Raw genomic sequence first — 6,000 nt, forward strand, 5'->3', positions numbered from 1 at the left:
CCTGCGTCTGTGTGGGATCCCCAGGCCTCTTCACTGAGCGGTCCTGACTATTGATCATCTCTCTCCTCTCCACTACGATTGTTCTCCTGTCTCGATCGCCACTCGCCCCTGCGTCTGTGTGGGATCCCCGGGCCTCTTCACTGAGCGGTCCTGACTATTGATCATCTCTCTCCTCTCCACTACGATTGTTCTCCTGTCTCGATCGCCACTCGCCCCTGCGTCTGTGTGGGATCCCCAGGCCTCTTCACTGAGCGGTCCTGACTATTGATCATCTCTCTCCTCTCCACTACGATTGTTCTCCTGTCTCGATCGCCACTCGCCCCCGCGTCTGTGTGGGATCCCCAGGCCTCTTCACTGAGCGGTCCTGACTATTGATCATCTCTCTCCTCTCCACTACGATTGTTCTCCTGTCTCGATCGCCACTCGCCCCCGCGTCTGTGTGGGATCCGCGGGCCTCTTCACTGAGCGGTCCTGACTATTGATCATCTCTCTCCTCTCCACTACGATTGTTCTCCTGTCTCGATCGCCACTCGCCCCCGCGTCTGTGTGGGATCCCCAGGCCTCTTCACTGAGCGGTCCTGACTATTGATCATCTCTCTCCTCTCCACTACGATTGTTCTCCTGTCTCGATCGCCACTCGCCCCTGCGTCTGTGTGGGATCCGCGGGCCTCTTCACTGAGCGGTCCTGACTATTGATCATCTCTCTCCTCTCCACTACGATTGTTCTCCTGTCTCGATCGCCACTCGCCCCTGCGTCTGTGTGGGATCCCCAGGCCTCTTCACTGAGCGGTCCTGACTATTGATCATCTCTCTCCTCTCCACTACGATTGTTCTCCTGTCTCGATCGCCACTCGCCCCTGCGTCTGTGCGGGATCCCCAGGCCTCTTCACTGAGCGGTCCTGACTATTGATCATCTCTCTCCTCTCCACTACGATTGTTCTCCTGTCTCGATCGCCACTCGCCCCCGCGTCTGTGCGGGATCCCCAGGCCTCTTCACTGAGCGGTCCTGACTATCGATCATCTCTCTCCTCTCCACTACGATTGTTCTCCTGTCTCGATCGCCACTCGCCCCTGCGTCTGTGTGGGATCCCCGGGCCTCTTCACTGAGCGGTCCTGACTATTGATCATCTCTCTCCTCTCCACTACGATTGTTCTCCTGTCTCGATCGCCACTCGCCCCTGCGTCTGTGTGGGATCCCCGGGCCTCTTCACTGAGCGGTCCTGACTATTGATCATCTCTCTCCTCTCCACTACGATTGTTCTCCTGTCTCGATCGCCACTCGCCCCTGCGTCTGTGTGGGATCCCCGGGCCTCTTCACTGAGCGGTCCTGACTATCGATCATCTCTCTCCTCTCCACTACGATTGTTCTCCTGTCTCGATCGCCACTCGCCCCCGCGTCTGTGTGGGATCCCCGGGCCTCTTCACTGAGCGGTCCTGACTATTGATCATCTCTCTCCTCTCCACTACGATTGTTCTCCTGTCTCGATCGCCACTCGCCCCCGCGTCTGTGCGGGATCCGCGGGCCTCTTCACTGAGCGGTCCTGACTATTGATCATCTCTCTCCTCTCCACTACGATTGTTCTCCTGTCTCGATCGCCACTCGCCCCTGCGTCTGTGTGGGATCCCCGGGCCTCTTCACTGAGCGGTCCTGACTATTGATCATCTCTCTCCTCTCCACTACGATTGTTCTCCTGTCTCGATCGCCACTCGCCCCTGCGTCTGTGTGGGATCCCCAGGCCTCTTCACTGAGCGGTCCTGACTATTGATCATCTCTCTCCTCTCCACTACGATTGTTCTCCTGTCTCGATCGCCACTCGCCCCCGCGTCTGTGCGGGATCCCCAGGCCTCTTCACTGAGCGGTCCTGACTATCGATCATCTCTCTCCTCTCCACTACGATTGTTCTCCTGTCTCGATCGCCACTCGCCCCCGCGTCTGTGCGGGATCCCCAGGCCTCTTCACTGAGCGGTCCTGACTATCGATCATCTCTCTCCTCTCCACTACGATTGTTCTCCTGTCTCGATCGCCACTCGCCCCCGCGTCTGTGCGGGATCCGCGGGCCTCTTCACTGAGCGGTCCTGACTATTGATCATCTCTCTCCTCTCCACTACGATTGTTCTCCTGTCTCGATCGCCACTCGCCCCTGCGTCTGTGTGGGATCCCCAGGCCTCTTCACTGAGCGGTCCTGACTATTGATCATCTCTCTCCTCTCCACTACGATTGTTCTCCTGTCTCGATCGCCACTCGCCCCCGCGTCTGTGTGGGATCCCCAGGCCTCTTCACTGAGCGGTCCTGACTATTGATCATCTCTCTCCTCTCCACTACGATTGTTCTCCTGTCTCGATCGCCACTCGCCCCTGCGTCTGTGTGGGATCCCCAGGCCTCTTCACTGAGCGGTCCTGACTATTGATCATCTCTCTCCTCTCCACTACGATTGTTCTCCTGTCTCGATCGCCACTCGCCCCTGCGTCTGTGTGGGATCCCCGGGCCTCTTCACTGAGCGGTCCTGACTATTGATCATCTCTCTCCTCTCCACTACGATTGTTCTCCTGTCTCGATCGCCACTCGCCCCTGCGTCTGTGTGGGATCCCCGGGCCTCTTCACTGAGCGGTCCTGACTATTGATCATCTCTCTCCTCTCCACTACGATTGTTCTCCTGTCTCGATCGCCACTCGCCCCTGCGTCTGTGTGGGATCCCCGGGCCTCTTCACTGAGCGGTCCTGACTATCGATCATCTCTCTCCTCTCCACTACGATTGTTCTCCTGTCTCGATCGCCACTCGCCCCCGCGTCTGTGTGGGATCCCCGGGCCTCTTCACTGAGCGGTCCTGACTATTGATCATCTCTCTCCTCTCCACTACGATTGTTCTCCTGTCTCGATCGCCACTCGCCCCCGCGTCTGTGCGGGATCCGCGGGCCTCTTCACTGAGCGGTCCTGACTATTGATCATCTCTCTCCTCTCCACTACGATTGTTCTCCTGTCTCGATCGCCACTCGCCCCTGCGTCTGTGTGGGATCCCCGGGCCTCTTCACTGAGCGGTCCTGACTATTGATCATCTCTCTCCTCTCCACTACGATTGTTCTCCTGTCTCGATCGCCACTCGCCCCTGCGTCTGTGTGGGATCCCCAGGCCTCTTCACTGAGCGGTCCTGACTATTGATCATCTCTCTCCTCTCCACTACGATTGTTCTCCTGTCTCGATCGCCACTCGCCCCCGCGTCTGTGCGGGATCCCCAGGCCTCTTCACTGAGCGGTCCTGACTATCGATCATCTCTCTCCTCTCCACTACGATTGTTCTCCTGTCTCGATCGCCACTCGCCCCCGCGTCTGTGCGGGATCCCCAGGCCTCTTCACTGAGCGGTCCTGACTATCGATCATCTCTCTCCTCTCCACTACGATTGTTCTCCTGTCTCGATCGCCACTCGCCCCCGCGTCTGTGCGGGATCCGCGGGCCTCTTCACTGAGCGGTCCTGACTATTGATCATCTCTCTCCTCTCCACTACGATTGTTCTCCTGTCTCGATCGCCACTCGCCCCTGCGTCTGTGTGGGATCCCCAGGCCTCTTCACTGAGCGGTCCTGACTATTGATCATCTCTCTCCTCTCCACTACGATTGTTCTCCTGTCTCGATCGCCACTCGCCCCCGCGTCTGTGCGGGATCCGCGGGCCTCTTCACTGAGCGGTCCTGACTATTGATCATCTCTCTCCTCTCCACTACGATTGTTCTCCTGTCTCGATCGCCACTCGCCCCTGCGTCTGTGTGGGATCCCCGGGCCTCTTCACTGAGCGGTCCTGACTATTGATCATCTCTCTCCTCTCCACTACGATTGTTCTCCTGTCTCGATCGCCACTCGCCCCCGCGTCTGTGCGGGATCCCCAGGCCTCTTCACTGAGCGGTCCTGACTATCGATCATCTCTCTCCTCTCCACTACGATTGTTCTCCTGTCTCGATCGCCACTCGCCCCTGCGTCTGTGTGGGATCCCCGGGCCTCTTCACTGAGCGGTCCTGACTATTGATCATCTCTCTCCTCTCCACTACGATTGTTCTCCTGTCTCGATCGCCACTCGCCCCTGCGTCTGTGTGGGATCCCCAGGCCTCTTCACTGAGCGGTCCTGACTATTGATCATCTCTCTCCTCTCCACTACGATTGTTCTCCTGTCTCGATCGCCACTCGCCCCCGCGTCTGTGCGGGATCCGCGGGCCTCTTCACTGAGCGGTCCTGACTATTGATCATCTCTCTCCTCTCCACTACGATTGTTCTCCTGTCTCGATCGCCACTCGCCCCCGCGTCTGTGCGGGATCCGCGGGCCTCTTCACTGAGCGGTCCTGACTATTGATCATCTCTCTCCTCTCCACTACGATTGTTCTCCTGTCTCGATCGCCACTCGCCCCCGCGTCTGTGTGGGATCCCCAGGCCTCTTCACTGAGCGGTCCTGACTATTGATCATCTCTCTCCTCTCCACTACGATTGTTCTCCTGTCTCGATCGCCACTCGCCCCCGCGTCTGTGCGGGATCCCCAGGCCTCTTCACTGAGCAGTTCTGATGGTCACCACATTAAAAAAAAACTAGAAAGGAAGTATGTTTTTCTTTTAAAAAAATCCCCCAATTTTTGTTTTTAAGTCAACATATCTGGGTTATGTTGGCAAGCTTTTGAAAAATGGCCAAGTTTGTGTGGGTATGATTGTAGAAAATCACATCAGAACTGAATCTGGCTCCGTGGCCAAAACGTTGTGGTTTCTTTCTTCTCTTTTCAGCAGGGAATAAACCTCTCACTTGTTCCTGGGAGAGTACTGTGTGTCAATAAGATAAGATCACTGTATTGGCCAGATACAGTTTCTTGCATGACGAATGTGTCTTTTCGCAGACCCCAGCTTGCTCTCCATGAGCCACACAGACAGGGAGAGAGAATCTGGGGGTCAGAGCGCAGGATCAGCCGTTTATACGGCGCCCCTGGAGCAGTTGGGGTGCAGGGTCTTGCTCAGGGGCCCAGTGGAGTAGGATTCCTCTGCCGGCCGTGGGATTTGAACCCGCAACCTTCCAGTCACAGGCGCAGATCCTGAGCCACAGAGCCGCCACTCCGCTCCATCAGTCATGACAGGGACTAGTGAGCAGGAAGGGTCACTCTCGCCTGCGGTGAGCCCAGGGGTTTGCAGCAACATGGTGATTTTGTGCTTAATAAAGAATTTGTGAAATGTTGCTATTCTGGCAATGAATTAATCTGGTTCCGAAGATTGAATAACCGGTGTGAGAAACTGGGACTGAAGTTCCCCTCGATTCCCCACTTCCTGTTTAGCGAAGGGGTTTCTAGCTCAGTCGGCAACAAAGGTCACAGCCCGGACTCTGTCACTGCAAATGTTGTTTCTCACTTCTTATCTTAAAGTTCTTATCTTGAGCTTTCTGATCAACCTGCTGCCCTCTTTGATCTAGAATTCCCTGTCTCCCCCCCCCCCACGTAATATTAATTAATCATTAATAATTAAATAGCTTACACTTCTATAGAGCTGTTCTGGACACTCCACTCCGAAGACCCTCGCTTCCTGGCTTTTAAACTTCCTTCTGACCAATCGCCTTGCGCCAGACGGTCAGGTGACAGGGGAATGCGGAAGGGAGAGGGGGCGTCTTCCGCCGCACTGCCTTGTGGGGAATGTAGTCCGGGCTGGGTCCGCCATCCCAGCGATTACAGGGGCTAAATCTTCAGGGGTCTGATATCTTCATTTTCCCCGAGTTGTAGTATCTGGAATGGGTTTTTTATGTATTGTGCATCTGTACTGAAATTTGTCCCCACTCATCAGCTTTGGGATGATAGATTCTGTCCACTGCATAAGAAACCGGCTTTTTTGCTCTTTTCTGCTTATGAAACACGCTCTGAATGCAAACCACACACCACGAACACAACGGAAAGGATCAGGCCACTTAAAACATGTTCAGGGGACAGGAAAGTTGTTAGAGAGGTGAATGGGATTGCTGAAACATTCCCAGCCCGTTGAACGTTTGTCAGACAG

Source organism: Lepisosteus oculatus, chromosome 14 (genome assembly GCF_040954835.1).
Source record: "Lepisosteus oculatus isolate fLepOcu1 chromosome 14, fLepOcu1.hap2, whole genome shotgun sequence".
Lineage (NCBI taxonomy): Eukaryota > Metazoa > Chordata > Actinopteri > Semionotiformes > Lepisosteidae > Lepisosteus > Lepisosteus oculatus.